A 20300-nucleotide genomic window follows, 5' to 3' on the forward strand; every position below is an offset into this window, starting at 1 on the left:
AAGTGATCTAATGTACTCCTCACAGTATGGCTTCCGCAAATCGCATTCCACAGAGCATGCGAAACTTGATATTGTCGAAGCGATACTGAGCAATATGGATAAACGTTACTTCTCAAGCGGTGTCTTCATTGACCTAAAAAAGGCATTCGATACGGTCAATCATGAAATATTACTCCATAAATTGAACTTTTACGATTTCCGGGGATTGATAAATGATTGGTTTCAAGTCATATTTAAAAAATAGAACGCAAATAATTCAAATTGGAGAGTATTAATCAACAAAACTTGTTTCTCCATGTGGTGTGCCTCTTCGCGGATGATAATAATATACTTTATGCTGATAAGAATCTCAAGGCGATCGAACAAACTGTTAATGCAGAGTTAAAGAACGTACATGATTGGATGACTACAAATAAGTTGACAGTGAATACAAAAAAGTATAATTTTGTAATTTTTCGTCTTCGTCAGAAAAAGAAGGAAAAGAGTCAGTTTACAGCAAAAACGTTATATCAAATGCCTAGGTGTCTTAATCGATCAAAAATAATTTGTCATGGAAAAGCCATGTAATGTTCATTCTGTTATCATAAAAATAAGTAAAACAATAGGGATGATTGCAAAGCTGAGGTACTTCGTTCCATCTACTGCCCTAATAAATATTTATAATTCTTTAATTTTACCTTATATAACTTATGGTCAATGCGTCCAATGTTTACTTAAACAAAATCTTGGTTCTTCAAAAGCGAGTGCTGTGCTTAATCTATTTTGCCGATCGAAGACAACATGCCATCCCTTTTATTTGTCAAAGCAAACATTCTGCCTGTTACTTTCTTATATTATGAAGTCGTAAGCAAATGAATGTTTAACGTGCACAATCACAGTGCCCCAATCAACATTGTGAAACTATTCACTAAAACAACACACATTCATACCTACGATACTCGATCATCCAAGTCTCAGCTCTTTAGTGCAAAGTACTCTAGACTAAACTTACAAAAAAAGGCTTTTTCGCGTGTTGGTGTCAAAATTTGGAATAAGATGCCGAATGAATTTAAATCATTATCAAAAAATTCCTTTAAAAAACAAATGAGGAAGTTTTTATTTCAGATCCTGGATAATGAAGATTCTTATCTTGATGTCGAAAATATTACCTCCAAACTCAAAGAGTGTACAATTAAAACAAATTTATCCAATTGCTTGAGTACCTAATCTGCTTCTATACTTTATTGATACATTATGCAACTATTGATGTATTTACCAGTTATGCTTCTCCTTATCATTTAATAATGTCTAACTCTTATTTATTTTTTCTTTACTTAATGATGTAACTAAACGATGAAATAATATATGAAATGGATCATATATGAACTGCGGATATGAAATCAAGTGAAGCTATGATCCTCGCAGTTACAACGCAATTTTTGCAATTGCAAATGATTGACCCGCCTCGAATAGCAAATCTGCTACCTGCGGGTCAACATGAACTTTCCTTAAGTTCTGTAATGAGAAAATAAATTTAAAAAAGTCACATCAAGGTATCGTGAAAGATAAAGATAAAGTGTCCAAGTTTTCCATGTGTAGCCAGTTCCAGAAGGCTCAGACCAGGGGGCCAATGATAATTCAAGATCCCCCAGAGAGACCATGGTCTATAATAGGAAGTGACCTGTTCGAGCACAATGGTATTCATTATTTGCTAAGCGTGGATTATTATTCGAAGTGGATAGAAGTTGCAAAGCTACATGACCTAGCCAGTATCAATGTTATCTGTCACCTGAAGAATCAATTTGCCAGGTATGGCATTCCTGATGAACTTATCAGTGACAATGGTCCCCAGCATTCAAAGAGTTTAGCAGGAGTTGCGGTTTTTTGCACACCACGTCAAGCCCCCTATATCCGCAATCCAATGGTGCAGCTGAAAGTCTAGAGCTGTGCAAACCATTAAGAACCTCCTAAAGAAAGCACAAGATCCTTACAAGGCCTTACAGAAACACTCCCTAACCCTAACCCTAACCCTTATATGCGCGGCACTGGGAACGAGAACTTAAAAATAGCTTTGCGACAATAAGAATAGATTTAAAAAAAAAACATATGATGAGGCATAGGGATTCACTATCTTAGATAAGATAACTTAAGATAATCTTTATTGGGCTCCCCAGAAGGCTTTTTTTTCAGTCCTAATTTACATATATACATTAGTCATTACCTACAATAAGAAAAATACTTATCAGTCCTAATTTACAAATGTATATTAAATATTATCTACAATAAAAAAAAGGCTTTCAGTCCTACTTTGCAAGTATATAATAATCATCGTACAATAATATAATTAACTGTTTTAAAAACATAATTGGAAAAGATAGTCTTTCAATTTCCTCTTGAACATTTCGAGGCTGTTACAAGCAGTGATAGCAGTCGGTAATTAGTTCCACTAAGTTAATGATCGGTACAGAAAAGATCGCTGCCCAGTAGCATAATTTCTTGAGTCTGTGACAACTCTTGCAGCAATATTTTGGACACTTTGCAGTTTGGAGACGTTCTTCTTTGATGTGCTAGACCAAACAGGAGAACAATAGAATAATCTATTGAATACCCAAGCCTGGATAACATTCTCTAAAGACTTTAAGTAAAAAAGATATTTAATTCTGTTAATCTGACATAGACTAGAGAAACAAGATGAAACAGTGTTTGTAATATGTTCATCAAAGCCTAGCGTTGCATCCATTTGTATGCCGATATCCCTCGCTGTGTTGGATGGAGTAACTTCTTTACCTAGCTGATAAAGTGACATGAAAATTGGGGAGTCGTTGCAGCATTTGCAGCAGAGTTTGGTCTTATCAGGGTTGATTAGGAGACCATTATAATAACACCATGTACCGAACTTAGCCAAGATTGTTTAAGTCCAGCAGGGACTTGGAAGACTCAGAGGCCCTATCACCCACGGAAGTGAAGAATTTATTGAACTCGTCCGCAACCTCCTTTAAATCTCTCGTGTATACTTGCTGAGTTGCTGTTTCGGCAAAAGGAAAGCAACGGGGTTTAATCCTCACTGTTTAAATAGGGGCCTGACTTTCAAGCACATGAAGAAAATTTATGTTGAAGTGAACAAGCATTTCACTCGCGTAGTCAACAAGAGCGGTCTCGTGCCATGACACTTGTTCGAGATCCTTGACAAATTTGTCACGATCATAATTCTTGTAGGATCTTACATTAACAAAGCCAGTTGGGGACTTTTTTACTTAGGCAGTCTAAGTTTCCAAAAATATACACTAGAAAATGATCGCTGATGTGAGATACGACCACTCCACCATTCTTACCACATCCTCTTTTGCAATAGGTGACTAAACGCGCCAAAGCAAGCTTCCAAAACTCATTAATAATTCCTGAAGCTAATATCTTTCTCTCACAAAGGCCACTTTGCAAAATACCATAATGCTCTTTGTTTGCCCCCCTCCCCCCCTCCCCCCAATTTTGCGTCAGCATTGTTTCCAGTTTCTCTTCGTCCCACGAAAAGCAAAATTTGGGTGACAAACAAAGAGTATTATGGTATTTTCCGCAGTGGCCTATTTAAACCTTTGTTCGGACTCCCGAGGGACACGCTTTTCTGTGGAATGTTCGTTCAAAAACTCGCAGCACGTGTTTTTGTACCCGATAAAACACTGCTGCTCCTTTTTTTAAACGGAAAGAACACACACGAAGTTTTTGTGATGGTAATTAGTTCTTCTTTACATATGAATGAAAACTCATTTTCATAAGAAAAACTTCTCACTTATAATAAATTCGGGGACAAGATTTTGGTATGGATTACGGAAGTGTGAAGGGTTTAGGAGTAAAAATAAACCGTATCGGAAAAAAGTAGGGGATGAAGTGCCCAGCCCCTCCCTCTCCGCGGCCCCTGGATAACCAACATTTCAATAACCTGAATGGTATCAAATTAAGGAGTGGAATTAAACTTCCCTCCATTGACAACGGGAAGGATATCTTTTGAACGTTAACTGGAAATTCCTTTTCCTTTCTCACTCTGCATGTCTATTGATTGTCCGCTTGTTTGTCTGATATCGGACGAGTATCCTGGATGAAAAAAAATAAAGTGTTACAAACTTGTCAGATCTTAAAGTTTAAATAAATTATGGAAACGTTTGGACAACTATAAAGTACTAATGGATTTTTAATGAGCTTCACCATTAATGTTTCCGTTCATAGAAAACCAGGACGAATTAAAACAATTTTCATATAAAAAGAGACCTCAAGCCAGCCGGAATATCCTTACATCTACTGTCTTCCTTAACCATGTACGCTCGGCTGTTTATTCTGTGGGGAGTAATGGTGTTAGGTTTTCTGTTTCAAAACGTGGAATCGTTCTCACCATGGATAAGTCCAAGGCGGCCCAAGGGTGATGCAAGTGAAAAAAGTAATCTTCAGATTAAGGTAACAGTTGTAATACTCTTTCATTCGAGTTGTGTTCCGTAACAGCACACCTTCAAGATGTAAATAATGTTTGGGTAGGTTTGAAATGGGACAATAGAGACAAAGGCAAAACGTGTCTTACGAACATGAAAACATAACATCATCTCTCTTGGCATAAAGCAGCAAGGAACGAGGTTCGGTATGAAGGGTATTAAGAGGAATTTGTAAAGAAGCAAGAGCTATTCTTTGGAAGGTCGTCATTGAAAGAATCTATTTTAATACTCGGAAGGGAGAGATATAGTGGATCCCACCGACAATAAAAAATATTGATAGTTTTAATCAAGGAAAGACATCTGGAGACCATAAATTTCTCGCCGAGTTTCAGTCAACCAGCAATAAATGGTTAGCTTCAATCCACTCTAACTTGGATGCTGCGAGATAAAATCACAAGAGGCATGTGTTATTCTCGTCAAGAAACGTTGGTCCTTTTTCCCAACTTTCAGCTTGCATCAATTTCGCATGTCCTGATAGCCTAATTCACAGCAGTAATTCATTTATCACAACTCTCTTACCTATACGTCCTCCTTTACATTGTAAGGGTCCTTGTGCTAGTCGCAACTCTGAACGCTTAAGAGTTAGTTCAAACTTTGCTTTTCAAAAGCAAACACTATTTTTATGTAGGACTAAACACAGAGTTTGACTTCTCTTTTGACAGCGTCAGTTGGGCTTTGAAGAAACGAGAGGGTGTAATTGCAAGAAAGAAAGCTTGCGGCATGGAACTGAGAGAACTGCAACAAGAAGGTCAACTGAATAGAAGTCGGCGTGACATTCTGCTACTCTGTAAAACAATAGTGATAGAAACTAAATGTCAAATTAAAATTTAATTTTCAGTAAAGAGATATCTAAAACAAATGTTTTTGTGTTTTAGCTGATCCTTGCCCACTAAGCTAACCTGTCAAAAGAGATAAAAAAAAAAAGGTTGGTGAGAGTCTCAGTTTTTGCACGCCGTTTACTGCTAAAGAACTGCAGTTCAATCCTTGTTGACACAACATCTTTTTCAAGTACCTTTCAGTTATCAGAGCGCTTTAAGTCTGTCTCTTGCTTTCTTTGGTTCAATCATTCAGCCCTCTGATTGGATCAGGTATTGCTTTAAATATTGCAGTGTTAAAAAATCACATTTTTTAAACATTGCGGTACACGCCTTTAAGTATAATACTGCCTTTTAAAGAGGACAATTCGGCTGGTATTGTACGCTGGGACGTACGGGACTTTTCCTTGAACCCATTTTAACAAGCAAGCAACTTGAACAAAACCTCAAAGTGCTACCATCATAAAAAAAAATCAATTCCTTTTTTCTTCAGATTGTTAAGCTTTGTTTGCTAAACACCTGACTGACAAAATGTTGAGTTTTTGATTTTTATCCAAAGGCTGTTTACTTTAAGTGCAAATTTTGGATTTCAAGGTCCGGCATTACTCACGCTCAAAACTGCCCAATTTGACCTCAGAGGGTTGGATCTGGGGAAAAGTGACGTCATTTACCCACTAGCTTAAAATTTCAGCATGTAAATGCAGGTTATAAAATAGGACAATTCCAATACAATAAACAGGTGTCTTTTTAAAACTAGGTTTAGTGCTTGGGTCACTTAATGTTTAGTTAACATAGTTTTGAAGTCCAAAGGAAAAGAAGAATTGATTTTTGGTCATAGTATCACTTTAATTTGACTGAGAAAAGCCCTTGCTGATAAACCAGCAAATTCGGTGAAATTGCTGTGGGACTTTAACAACGAGATGGATAAAATGATCCAAATATGGAGGCCTGACATTGTCCTGGTGAACAAAGTGGATAAAGAGTACATAATCATAGACGCTGCGATCCCTGCAGATAAAAGACCTTGGAATAAGGAAGAGGAAATATTTATAAAAATACCGTGGTTGCAATCAAGCATGATATAAAACGAAATTGTGGCCTTGACAGTGATTAAAAAGTTTTTGGCACACGCGTTATGCACATTTGTCACCTACTTGCCTATTTTGCCATCGTTAGTCATATTTGCATACGTAACTGATGAAGGTCACCGAAGTGACGTTTTACTTTTAAAAACTCTTTAATCAGTGTCAACGCTACACTTTCCTTTTAAATATTTATAAGTACGAAGATTTAGTCTGAGCACTTGAAGAGGATATGGAAAGTGAAGACAACCAGGGTGCTACCAATAATGATCGGCAGACCTGGCGAGAGATGTATTGTTCAAGAAAATCTAGAAAGCGAGTTTACTTCAGTAACAAAATCCGTGCCATTAACGAGATGCCAGCACCATCTGACAAAAAGGGAGTTGAGGGACTTCTTGGAACAGTGAATTATTTAGGAAATTTTATTGTCAATTTGGCAACAGTCACTGGGCCTCTTAGAATTCTCAATGACACTGAATTTGAGTTGATATATGAACAGGACCGAGCATTTCGAGAGATTATGTAAGGAAGCCTGTCACTATCAGCTGTGATGCCTCAGTTACCAACTGGGCTAGGAGTGGAGGTGGGGGTGTTACTGCAAGATGGATTTCCAGTAGCCTATGCTTCAAGATCTTTCACTGAGAAAATGAACTTCCAGCAGTTCAGTTCAACCTGGAGCGATTCAATCAATACACCTATGGGAAGAAAGTGGCCATAGAATCAGATCAAAAGCCTCTCGAAAAAATTGTGAAGAAACCCCTGGTTGCAGCACCATCTAGATTATGAATAATTCGACGGAGAATGTAAAAGTACGACTACGCGTTGGTATATAAACCAGGAATGGAGCTAGACCTCCCTGACATGCTCTCCCGAACACCTGTCTCTCAAACCGTAGATGACAACATGGAAGGGGAGATTGCACTACATGTGCACCTGGTAAGCCGTACGTTTCCAGTCAGAGTCCAAACTGGAAGACATCAAACGCGCAACAGCTGAAGACTAATCACTGAGGACACTCTCCGAGACAATTAAGTATGGATGGCCAGAGACAAAGTCTCAAACACCAGTTAGTATCCATGCGTACTGGGACGTGCGAGATGAGATGTCTGAAGTGAAATAATTGTGATCCCTCCCTCCATGAGAGAGGAAATGCTGGAGAGGATATACCGGGATCACATGGGGATTGAACTCCAAGCAATGAGCAAGAGACTCTCTACTGGCCAGGAATCAACTCCCTAATCACCGATAAAGTATCAAGGTGCACTATATGCCTAGAACACTGAAAGCAAAACGCAAAGGAGCCTATGATTACTTCTCGTGTACCAAGCAAACCCGAACCATAACCCTACTAAATTCGAATATGTTATTATGGTGGATTTTTGAGGTTGCAAAACTGCCAGACACCAAGAGCATTACGGTCATAACCCACATAAAGTCTGCATTCCCAAGAGATGGTTTATCTTCTAAACTGACCAGTGATAAAGTCCCCAAATACTCTTCAAAGAAATTTGAATCATTTGCAAGATCGTGGGAATTCAAACACACCATTATCAGTCCACTAAACCCTCAACTAAATGGTCTCGTTGAGAAGTACTGTGAAAAAACTGTGAAAATCTGTTAACCATAGCAAAGCAAGACAGCCGTGATCCATATCTCTCGTTACTGGAATACAGAATTACACCCATCGATGATGTTGGCTCACCTGCTCAACTACTTCGTTCAATCATTCCCACAAGTGATGCACTATTAAGACCAATGGTCTTGGATGCCAACACGGTTATGGAGAAATTGGAGCTAAAGTTTCTCTCGAGGCTTTCTTCCCTTAAATTTCTCAAATTTCGTCGCTTCTTCTCTCGTGCTCTTTCCTGCTCTTTATCCCGTTCCTCGTCACTAATAGTAAAAACTCTTTTTCAACAGTGACGAGAGTCTGTGGGATGAACGCGGGCTGCACAAAGTTTCCCGCCAAGAAAATTCACCCATCCGCGCCTCAAAGCTGCATTCCCGAGACTTTCCTCCCTTCCCTTTGTTAGTCTCCCATCCCCCTCCCCCAGTGTCTGTACGGACGGACGGACGGAGGGACGGACGTACGTTCGGTCAATCACGTGTCAACCAAGCGAAAAAGGTTGACCATATTCTCTTAAGTATGGGGCTCTGCCTCAGAGTTCGCGGCCTGGGGCCCCGCTATTATATCTTTATTTCCTTAAAACGTAAAATAATAAATCTCTAGGTGTGTTGATTGATGAAAATCTCTTATGGAAATATCATATAGCTTCAAAAATAAGTAAGACAATTGGCATTATTGCTAGATTAAGGCATTTCGTACCCCTGGCTACTTTACATCGCATATATGTTGCAGGAAAAAATCCGTTCTCAGGTTGAAACCGTTTAAACTTACGTTAAATTCGTAATCATCATCTTACCTAGTTTGAATTATGCACTCAACCTAGCTTAAACCCTCTCTCAAAAGGTTTGAAAACACTTATAATTTCCCTCCTCAAGCTCTGTCTTACGCATTTCGTATCCGTTTGAGGCCCCCCTGTGTAAAAAGAGTCTAATAACATCTTCTTCATGTTTGGTATCATCTTATCGGTTTTTGTACTCATATACTTATTAATTCAGTCTCAACATTGCAACATAGTAAGGGAACGAAAAATTATACTATTCAATTATCGGTACTCGAACTCGCACCCTTCAGACCTGCAGTACTGTGTCGTCACCACTACAGTACAATACAGATGCAACCTTTGCACAGGTACTATATCGGAATAATACCAATGGAATATGGTAATGATACCAATATTTATGATGTTTCTCAGAACAGCCGGATCCACACCGCCGTGAATTTTTCTCTTTCACGCTACACTCACGAAATAAATACCTAGTAGCTATTTCCTGCATAACAGCGGTAATGTTGACCGGCTCAACAACGGTTCAACATATTTTTTCGGAATTTTCTCACCTTCTCGTGCAGGTATAACTAGACAGCAAAAAGTCAATTTTGCTAAAGACGGAAATTCGACAGCGGGTGTAAATATAAAGGGAGGAAAAGCCAAAAGAAATCGGACATGAGCTTAAAGTTTGAAAGCTTAAAAAATTTCACGAACCATATATAGGACTACGCTTTTCTATAAGGACAAACCCGGCAATGAGTTGTTATAAAAAAAAAAAACCCATTTTAAATCCACCGCAAAGGAACTAAACCGGTGCCAGAAAAAAGCCTTTCCAAAATCGGTCAACAATATTAAAGAAAGCAGCTCATTTTGTACGAATTTCCAAGCTCGTATTTTTACGCGATAGAAACGTACAAACAATTGTAAGTGGCCTGAATTTTCAATTTATTATGGAAAAACAGCTAAAAGCAAAGAAAAATTGGGTTAAATGTTCTTTTCAGATAGTATTTCTTGGTTTTGTCATTTAAACGGGACAAATTTGAATTTCTTCGCCAGGAAGTACAAAAGGCTGTCACTAAACATTTTTTATCATTCACAATTACATGTAAATCATTTAAATTTAAACCAGTTGTGAAAATAACGCTGTTGTCAATTCCCTTGTTTGTAATAAAAGAAATGTCAGCTCATTTTTCAAAATTGATAACAATATGGCCTGTGTATCAATTTTCGATTGTAATTCGACTGCGACTTAATTTCTAAAAAGAATTGTACTTGAAATTTCGAATTTTCTGAAAGTTTGAGATTGCAATAAAACGTTTGCCAAGAAAAATGAAAACTGTTTAATTTAGGGGAAAAAAGGCTCAGGCTAGCAGTTCAATTCTTACTTTTCTTAGTTTTAAGCATTCTCAGTTTTTATGAGTTAGTACAGAATCTTACCTTACGCACCGCGTCCTTTCAGATTGACCTTAATTTGTCACTTCCTTTGAGTCGACAGATATTATTCGTAGTCTTATTTTATAATACCGAGGATTATAAGGATTCAGCGATTCCGGAGGAAATCGCGAGTTATGATTCAATAGCCACGTATCCTTTGCTTCTTTCAACAATGTCACAAAGACAACACTTTTCTTCGTGGCTCAGGAACTTGGCGTTCGGTTCGTGAAGCAGTCAATTCCGAAAACAGTATGAATTAATTAAACTTCACTTTTAGTTACCTTATGACTCACTAATAACAGGATAAAAAAATCTTAAGGAAGCTAGGGACTAACTGGAATTCAACTAAACGAAAAATTCAATTTGCGTATAAAAAGATCCGTAAAGAATGTTTTATTGTTGTTGTTGTTGTAGTTGTTGTTGTTGTTGTGCTTTCCACTGTAGTTCTATCCCAAACGATGTTCTTCTCTTTCCTCATTTTCTGGTATTTGTCGAATTATGAAATAATTCAGTGTTATTACGTTTTCACGAAGTAAAGATTTGACAAGAAATCCCCCTATTGTGACAGACTTATTGCTTTTTTATGACCGGATACAACTATGGCACCTGAATTTTAGACTAATGAGTACCCTGAAATCGTGTAATAGAACCTTTAAAACAATCTCAATCGGAAAACCACAGAAAGCAAAAAAGCAGTGTTATCTCATTAAGTCAATATCTCTTATAAAAAGGGCATACCTTCACCCTTAAAAACTCAGAAGAAAAACCGCTCCTCTGCTGCGCGGGTTCTTGAAACCGATTACGAGCTGATTATACTTCGACATCCACAACAAGCAACAGTTCAAGGTAAAGTAGTCTTGGACTCACAAATTCCTTTTTTAAGATCGAGTTACATAAAAACTGCCGCAAATAATTACTTACTGTGACAGTCAAAAATTCCACATGCTGAGTGTTTTATCTCCGTTGTTGGGCGCCAATTTCATACGACGTCGATTTTAAATTCATTCCCAGAAAACCGTAACAGGGTAAAATTGCCACAGCAGTTGTGAATGTTGTTACATTAATATACTCGTTATGTCCCTTTCTCTTATCCATCATAGGTACAATTAGTGTTTAGAGCTTATAGGAGAGTCATCTCCGATGGAATCGTTTGAGCAAAATTATCCCTTAGTGTTTTTTGGTAAGCAAACGTTGCGGTTAACAGCTATTTAAGATTTACCAATCCTTTTCCTAGAAAATGTATGGGAGTTACTTTTTCGTCGTGCTTCTGCATTTTACGCTGTGCCTTGGGAACCATGCTGCTAAATCGACATCCAGAGAAGAAATCAGTGACAGTACAACCAAGAAAACTCAAGCAATCAATTGGAATGGGAAAAAAGAAGTGTCTAATCATGGCAGTTACCACAACCGCCCTGAATTGTCCACTGGGAACAGGGATGCTTCACCTGAAGCGCGCTATTTACCATTTGATTTTAAGAATGCAGAGTATTTGGAGAAAAAAGATACTTTGTCTGAAACGCACCTTCCACCCTTTATCATGAAGTATCCATTTTTTTTGGGGAAGAGAGAAACCTCCTCTGCTTCGCAACCCCGTTCAATTCATTTGAAGGCTACTGGATATTCCACAGCAAAAAGGGATACTTTGTCGCACCGGGAATACGTTTGAGCCCGCCAGTCCTCGCCTTTCATTTCAAAGCGCCTGATTTGTGTGTAATGAATTTATGTTATACCTTATGCGTGTTTGCAGTACATAAAGATTAGACTTCAAAACTAAGAGTATTAAGTTTTATTGCTCAGCACGACCACTATATATTCAACTGATCTATTTAAATGACCAAGAGTTAGGAATAAAACGTAGATTGTAGCCGCCCAATAGTTTGAAACCTTTTTTTTGTTAAACTTATAATGTCAAGTAGAAAATTACTATTCACTTTCCAGCGTAATTTTGCAAAGATCAATGCTTCCTCTCAAATGCACCCCATGCAGATCTCTATTTAGTGTCCTTACTGTTCAAAGTTCTAAACTGTTCGGAAAGTTGAACAGGTATATTCAAACTTCCAAAAACTGCGCGATCCATTTTTCCTTTTCACTATGGAATTTAGGCCAAATGGAACGGAAACGCAGACCCAACTAGAATTTTTGCAAATAAATCGAGGAAAATTTGTTTTTCGCTTTAGTAAATGGTAAAAGAAGTAATCAAATAAGAAAACGCAAACAAGATACATTCAAGACGTGTGCAGAGCACAAAGCTGTGCGGAAAGCATCATGTGGCCAAAACTAGCACTCTCACAAGTTGCACGAACACGAGTATCTGTTTATCAGGGTGCGGTTAACAGGTATTATGTGGCTATGGAGAGCTTATCGACGCCATGCCTTACGTATTTCATATTGCCTACCTACGGAGGGTTCTGTGAACGTCTTGGATCTCCCACCTAACATGGAAGGAGATTATTCCAAGGCGGCGTGGTCTGGTGGTTAGGTTAGAATGCTGGATTTGTATACGACTTCGCCGTATTCAAATTCCGCACACACTACCCACTACCGAAATTTGTCTTCGGAGGAAACCTCGATACCCTTTTAACCAGTTAAAGTTCAAAAACATGGTATTTTTTATTAAATTGATATTCTCATATTATTAAAAAAGAATACCTGTGAATTACAGCTCTAGACAAAAAGTGTTTAGACCTTTTCTAAATTCAACCCTCTGGACCATTATCTGAAAGAAGCCCATAACTCTCCTTCCCACCTTATCCCACCCCATCTCATACTACATGTACAAAGCTGTTGCCTGGCGGAAGAGGAACCATATAGAAATAATATTTACTTCATGAAAACAGTCTTAAATGTAATTAAACGCTTCTCACTTCGCTCAGCCAGGAACAGAGCTCAATGGAGGCTATAGAGTGCTTTTACTCATGTTTATATCCACAACCAAGCTTCGTTGGCGAAAGGGTAACAACAGTTGCAAGTTTACCTAGAGTCTGAGGATCAGCGATCGGAGTTCTTAGTTATCAGAGAAAACATACAGTATGTCCAGAACGCAACAACGAAAATGGCAAATTTGACTAAATTTCGCCAACAGTCGGGGGGAAATGGGAAATACTGGGGGAATGTGACGAGGTACATACATACTTTGTTTATTTATACACGGTAAAATCTTCAGTATATAATACACTAAAAAGTTTCATTACACCTGCACCGTCTTAAACACGATTGCTGTGTGGGAGCCCGACCAACAGCTACTATAAATTGGGTCAATTTCTCTTTTAAAATATCCTAAGGAGTCTCATTTTCGTAAGCTGACGGGTAAACTATTTCATAACAGTGCTCCGCTATAACAAAAAGCACGCTTGCCATAATTTGTGCGTGGTATAGGCAACTCAAGTTTAGCCTCACTCTCTTAAGTTGTCTTAGATTAACCGTGCTAATCACTCTCAAGTAATGAAGAGTTGAGTGATAAGAGTATACTTGTTTGAAGACAAAATATAGGGTGTATTTATATGCTTTTTTCGGTTCCCAAAATAACCTATTACCTAAAATTAAGGAGTGCATCTTGCAAAAGCAGTTATTGGTGTTTCACATGGTACCCTAACTTTGCCTTTGCTTTAAGCAGTTGAACACGATGTTCAATCCTTTCAAATATTACAGTTTGTTGAAAGTCCTGGTTTGAGCTCCCTCAACACATTGGGTCAGACATCGTCGAAATTGTCTGTATTCTACTGCTTAGCCTACTATTAATTTGACAAATATTTTAAATATCAGTCTACTTTATTCTCTGTACCCAATTCCCATGATCTATGGAACTTTCAAAAACAACTTGAATTTTAATTGTAGAATTCTATCTTTTAGCTTGTTAACGATCTTACGGTACCCTCTTTTGTTATCATTTGCATCATTTTGCTGCTAAGTTTCAGGAGTCACTCTTCCCTCCTCTTTTGTATTTGCCACCAAGTTCCTGGCGATTTTGATAAATTTTTACCAAAGCCACTTTCTAAGGAAGCCCCTCCTGCCATCGCAAAGGCATTTGCTACCACGTGGTACGTTGCCCTGACATATGAGTTGTTTTAGAAGTGGCGTGCATAATGTGATTCAGTCAAAAATTTTAGTCACAAGCGAAATACACAGTACTGGCCAAAGGAATAGCAGCATCTACACGCGCGTAAAATGCGTGCAAGATGGCGGATTTACGCGCAGAATCGTGCGCGTTACGCGTGTGTAAAATTTTATACGAACTATTACAAGCGCCTGAAATTACACGCAGTCTGCGTGTAATTTGATATGAGTAAAATTGCTGTGTCCATTACACGCGGCTTGCGTGTATTTTCCACTTAGCAATGTACATGAATCTGACAATGCAAGTTAAAGTCACAGAGTCGGCATTTCTCTTCCCTTATCCGTCAATAAATCGTTAGGTCTCATTTCAAACCACGCTAAGTGAAATTACCTTTATCCGGTTTCCCTATTTAATCAATTAAAAATCAAAAGTTATGACTGTAACGAGCGAACGATCGATGGAAATGTTTGACAGCATGACATATTATCGAAAAACAAGCAAACTCAGAACTTGTGTTGCATTTATTTAAACATTCAATTTGTTCGTTGTACGGATCGAGCGATCGCACGCGGCAGGGATACTTAAACGTGTATTTTGATTTGCGCAGTCAAGCTGTTAGAATCTGCTATAAACGGGATAACTTTAAACATACAACATGTCAATATTCACGAAATGAAACAGAAATACATTTACATGTAGTATTTATGTGCGGGTGTTGTTGACGTGCTGCTGCGTGTAAATGCATACTTATTTGAATCCTGGTCCTGTGATTGTTTTCGCGTTTATAATAACGCAATTTGTGAAAAATTATACCCTCCCAGCAATACAGTGTAGACTGACCGAATTAAATTTTAACAACAGCAAAGTAAAATTTTTAATAAAGCTGAACTACTGTAAATAAGACGCACATGTTTACGTAAACATGACATTACGTGACGCTACGGACACATTCAGTCCCGCAGGCGCGTCAAAATAAAACTATTCCTTCCAGAAAAATCAAATCAATATTATCGGCACATCTTACAAACTTTGAATAAAGATCTTGTCTTTTAACGGAGAGCATTTCACCGTTTGAATCAGCGAATTATGCACAGTAGAACCGAAGGTATGTTTCTTTTTTCCGTGTTTGCCGTGACATTGCACGATGTCCTCTCGCCGGCGCGGGCTTTAGAAAAGCCAACCTTTCCCTCCAGAATTCATTGTGTAGGCATTTCACATCGCTGTAATCAAGATTCAAGGTGTATAAATAATAAAGATTTTAGCTTGTATTTTTAAAATAACTTTTGTGAGCAATATTCATCGTATGTAAGGCTTGTAAGGTTCCAGGGTGTTTTTCGAAAATCGCACGTAACATGAAAACTTTCTCTGGTTAAACAGAAAAATTCAACGTATCGAGGTGTATTAATTAATCCTTTATACCACAAAGGTAATAAGCCGTTGGAGCTAGAAAATTCGGTCTTATTCTCAGATCAAGTGAGCGGTTGAAAAAGGCAAACAAAAATCAGGTATGATCCTAAAATAGATCGGCTACGCGCTCATTCACAAGCGGTGAGTGGTGAAAGGGAAATGAAATGGAGAGTCATCGTGGTATATCATTGAAGGGGGTAGTTTCTAAAGAAACTGTGGTGCTGCGTCGGTGGGGAAGTAGTATACAAAAATTTGGTTTTATCAACGGAGTTGATAATGTAAATTGGCCACCGTACAGAGATTATAAAAGCTGACGTTTCGAGCGTTAGCCCTTCGTCAGAGCAAATCGAGGAATTATGGGTTGCGTGTAATTTTCATAGTAGAGTAGGAGCTACGCTATTGGTGGTACCATGGCAACGTGAAAAATAGGAATATATTAGTTAAATGAAAAGCGTTCGTTAATACTGTGAGGATTAAGGGTGCCGATTTGAAAGATGAATTTTTGTTCCAGATTCTTGCGGCTTTCCGTCGTACCTATATGTAGGGAAAGGCCGCGGATAGCCATGTGTTTTTTGGGGTGGTTAGGGAGATTAAAATGACGAGCGACTGGCTTAGATGCATCGTTGTCATTCTTCTCAACATCGCGAAGGTGTTCGCGGAATCAGTCACCTAGTCGTCTACCTGTCTCGCCAATGTATAATTTATTGCATAACGTACAGGTTATGCAATAAATGAAATTTACGGAGGTACATGTGAAACGATCGGTGATCTTAACAGATCGTTTAGGTTCCGATATCTTGCTAGTGTTAACAATGAAAAGACAAGTTTTGCATCGTGAGCGCGCGCATTTGAAAGTGCCGGGTTGCTCGTTAGTTTTGAGCGCGCTTCCAACTAAAAAGTTGCCTACGTTTTTGTCGCGTTTGAATGAAATAAGTGGAGGTTGCGAAAAGATTTTACCAGTCTCGGGATCATTTTGGAGTAATTTAAAATTATTAAGAATGATACTTACTTATAAAAAACATAATAACTTTATTAACAAATTCAAAGAAAAATCTTAAATTTTACAATAGTAATAATCATAAAATATTAAATCATTTAATATGCATTATAAAAAAAATCCATTACATATGTGTCTTTCTCTTTGGTCTTAGCATACTAGTTAATAAAAATCTATAAAAAGAAAAAGTAAAAAAAAAGAACGAGGGGAAAACGATTTCGTACTATACTAGACCAGCCAGTAAGCAGAGTTATATAAGAAAGTCCGGCAAGTCCTCTTTCAATTTCAAAATCAGTCTCATGAATGCTCGTTGCTAGTTTTCTGTTATCCCTAGAGCCTCTCAGGCATAAAAGTGCCTCCCTCAGTAGAGATCCATGACACCGTCGTACTTTATGTAGGTCTGCCCTTCTTTACCACGCACCGGTGGCTCAATTGGTTGAGCACGGGCTGTCACGCGGGAGGTCGTGAGTTCAACTCCGGCCGGACCAACACTCAGGGTCTTTAAATAACTGAGGAGAAAGTGCTGCCCTTGTAATTACATCTGCAAATGGTTAGACTCTCTAGTCTTCTCGGATAAGGACGATAAGCCGGAGGTCCCGTCTCACAACCCTTCAATGTTCATAATCCTGTGGGACGTAAAAGAACCCACACACTTGTCGCAAAGAGTAGGGCATGTAGTTCCCGGTGTTGTGGTCTGTGGTCTGTGTATCATGGTTGGGAGGGTAAATACAGATCTCCATTTAAACCAGCTATGCTGACCTGGAATTTCTGTATAAATAATGTATATTAATAAATAAATAAATAAATTCTTTATGGCCAGAAGCTTCGCAAGTCTGGCGTGGTATCTAGCACACTCTTCTCCCATCCCTCCCGTGGTGCTGAATACTAGGAGAGTGAATGTCCCTTGCTCTACTTCGAGGATCCTTGAAGCATATTTGCGCTTTTTCTCATTTTCCTGTTGCTTGGACAACTGCTTCAGAGTAAGGTCCTTGCACCTCTATTCAGTTCCTCCCCAGTGACAGGCTGTAAGCCCGGCTCCACTTCTACATCATAACATACCATCTTCAACAGCTCCGCCTCAAGGTCTCGCATCTCATTGTACCTCTGTATGACAAACCCACCACGCTTACAAATCATCGCATGGTCCACTGTAAAACGCACACCACTTGAGATCCACTTGCATTCATCACTTCCCGCTTGGTAACCTTGATAACACACTTGCCAATGATCCTCCGAATCACCTCTCCAATCCCAATGGGTCGCACTGCACCCTCGCCCTTATCAAGGGAAATCAGGCGATTTGCTGTTATAGCCTCAATGGACACAGGGTCAACATACTCCGTGCATAACCTCTTTGTCAGTGTGGCGAGAGCATCACAAAGATTTGAGCTCGATTTCTTGAACGATTTAGAAGCCAGAATTCTCTTAAATCCATTCGAATCAATACCAGAAGGCCCCCCGATCCTTTAGTTCGTAAGGCAGCCTCTTTAATCATTTCTCCATTAATTTCCTGGTATATGATCTCTGGAACATCCTCTTCAGGACCAAACAATAGCGATCCAAGCTTAGCCTCCTTCGCTGTTGGGTGTTTCTCGTTCAGTTGCGTCATAACATCATCCGTTAGAGGTAGCACCCCTCCACCACCATCCTCACTCAAAAAACGAAGTGCTGAATTTATTTGCCCTTCCATCACAATCTTAGCGAATACTTTAGCTTTATTTGGCGCATCGTGTCTCTTTGCAATTTGCAAGCGCCTTTGAATCGCCCTCCCCTCACGCACCAAGCATTCAATTTCACCATTTTTCCATTGCTCCAGCCGTTTTTCGAGGCATTGCTGATGTTCTTTCGCCTTCGATTTTTGGCCGGGTTTTTGAAGCGCCAAAGCGAGGAGAACAATTGCCGCTTTGAGTGCAATATGTTGCATTGTGGTGCCATTGTTCCAATCAGTAATATGCTTAGTGAGTTGGTCGATAAAGTCTCGTCCTGTTTTTTTATATGGGACCAAGAAGGTGTTTTTTACGCCAAGAAATGATCTCATTATACGCATCATTAATGACTGAGACGCTAACTGTTATGTCATGCCCGTCGATATTCATACCCCAGCTAACAATCGGCGGCGTGTCTATGGGCATGTATTCTGGCAATCCACCCGGGGCATCATTACACAACTTAAATGAATCGCACATTGATTTATCTCTCACAACAGCAATTTGCTCCGTTCCTGTAATATGTAAATCAGAGACCCTTCCAGAGAAATTAGCATTTTCACTTTCTTCAACTTGAAATCGCATATTTTGATTTCCATCGGTAGTGACATCTCTAATATCGACATCATTATTCATCCCCGCTGTACTCACATCCCCTCCACAGTTGTTAACTTTTTCTAGCCCCGAAGCTTGGTCCCGAAGGTTTTGGCTCTTCAATTGAAGATTGCCGTATAGTCCCAATCCATCCCAAAGCTCTTTCATGATCTCTATGTAGCCTGTTCTCTTTCCATTTTCATTACAGGGAGGATTATCAGAGCTTACAGTCCACAAGATCTTTATTCATCTTCTCAGTCCATTTCACCTTCGGCCTTCGCGCTTGACTTGACATAATTTTTTTTCCCGTGTTTGTGCCTTAGCGCTTCTTCATTCTTTCATCGTTTTGACCATGCCAGTTCTCTCAAGATCTTCCAAATGGTCTTCCAAATTTCCTTCGTCCCTCTTTAAGTATCCTGGCTCAGAACTAGCAGTTTCCGTATGCTTTCTTTTGCTCCCAAATATCTCAAATACTTACTTATTCCTCGATTCGCTCTGACGAAGGGCTAACGCTCGAAACGTCAGCTTTTATAATCTCTGTACGGTGTCATTACTTTTACTTGAAATTTATAACATCTTCGACTTAGCAGCAGTGATTTATCACCCGACTCGCAACCTTTTTATTTTAGGAATGACTTCACCCACTGAAACGGACGAAATGAAACAAACGCAAACATGCGTTGAGCCAGCCAAACATGCGGAGCACCAACAGTCATTCAAACCGAGTCTTGATTATTCAACAAAAGTGGACACTTGCCGCGAAAATGTGCATAAATTTCGATTTTTAAACAGACGAGATGCATCCGTGAAGCATACACTGGGTTGCCTGTGGTACGTGTTACAGAAAATCAGAAGGCACTGAATTGTGTGGTATTGAACTACAGCATCCCAGTCTCTGAAGAATAACTAATGAAAAAGAAGCGAGAAACATTGGCTTCTGGGCTGACATGTTGATAATTTTCAAGTTCCCTCACAACTTCTTTTCACCACAAGTTTAAGCGTGCCCTATGAGCATCTGACAGCTTCTGTAATGCCAAAGTTCACTGAAGTTAATCCCTGTCCAGCGGGGTTTGTGTTTGGATGGGAGACCAAAACAATATACCCCTCATAAAACAGAAGCATCGGACCGAAAATACTATTAACGCTAATAAATGCGAACTCAGCAAGGTACATATTTTGTTAGCTTGCAAAACAAGAACATCATTCTAAAAGCTTATTCTACGCAAAAAGTAGGTTCTGGAGGTAATTTTGAGAGTGGAAATCAAGGTTACGTGGCACACGGCAAATACAAACTCACGATTTAATTAAGTTAACACACCAGAAAGACACTAACCTCATTTTGACAAGAAAATGCTTACTATTGCCAT

At 39.0% G+C, this 20300-nt stretch overlaps 2 long non-coding RNA genes across 2 annotated transcripts; both read left to right on the forward strand.

The window, feature by feature from the left end:
* The first annotated feature begins 4200 nt into the window (after positions 1–4200).
* Positions 4201–5313, forward strand: LOC137974613 (uncharacterized). Its single transcript, XR_011117482.1, has 2 exons — positions 4201–4422; positions 5117–5313. It is a non-coding gene; the product is annotated as an uncharacterized lncRNA (long non-coding RNA).
* A 5554-nt stretch (positions 5314–10867) lies between these two features.
* LOC137974621 (uncharacterized) lies at positions 10868–11945 on the forward strand. Its single transcript, XR_011117484.1, has 2 exons — positions 10868–11021; positions 11410–11945. It is a non-coding gene; the product is annotated as an uncharacterized lncRNA (long non-coding RNA).
* The last annotated feature ends 8355 nt before the right edge of the window (positions 11946–20300 follow it).

This window comes from Montipora foliosa, chromosome 1 (assembly GCF_036669935.1).
Source record: "Montipora foliosa isolate CH-2021 chromosome 1, ASM3666993v2, whole genome shotgun sequence".
NCBI lineage: Eukaryota > Metazoa > Cnidaria > Anthozoa > Scleractinia > Acroporidae > Montipora > Montipora foliosa.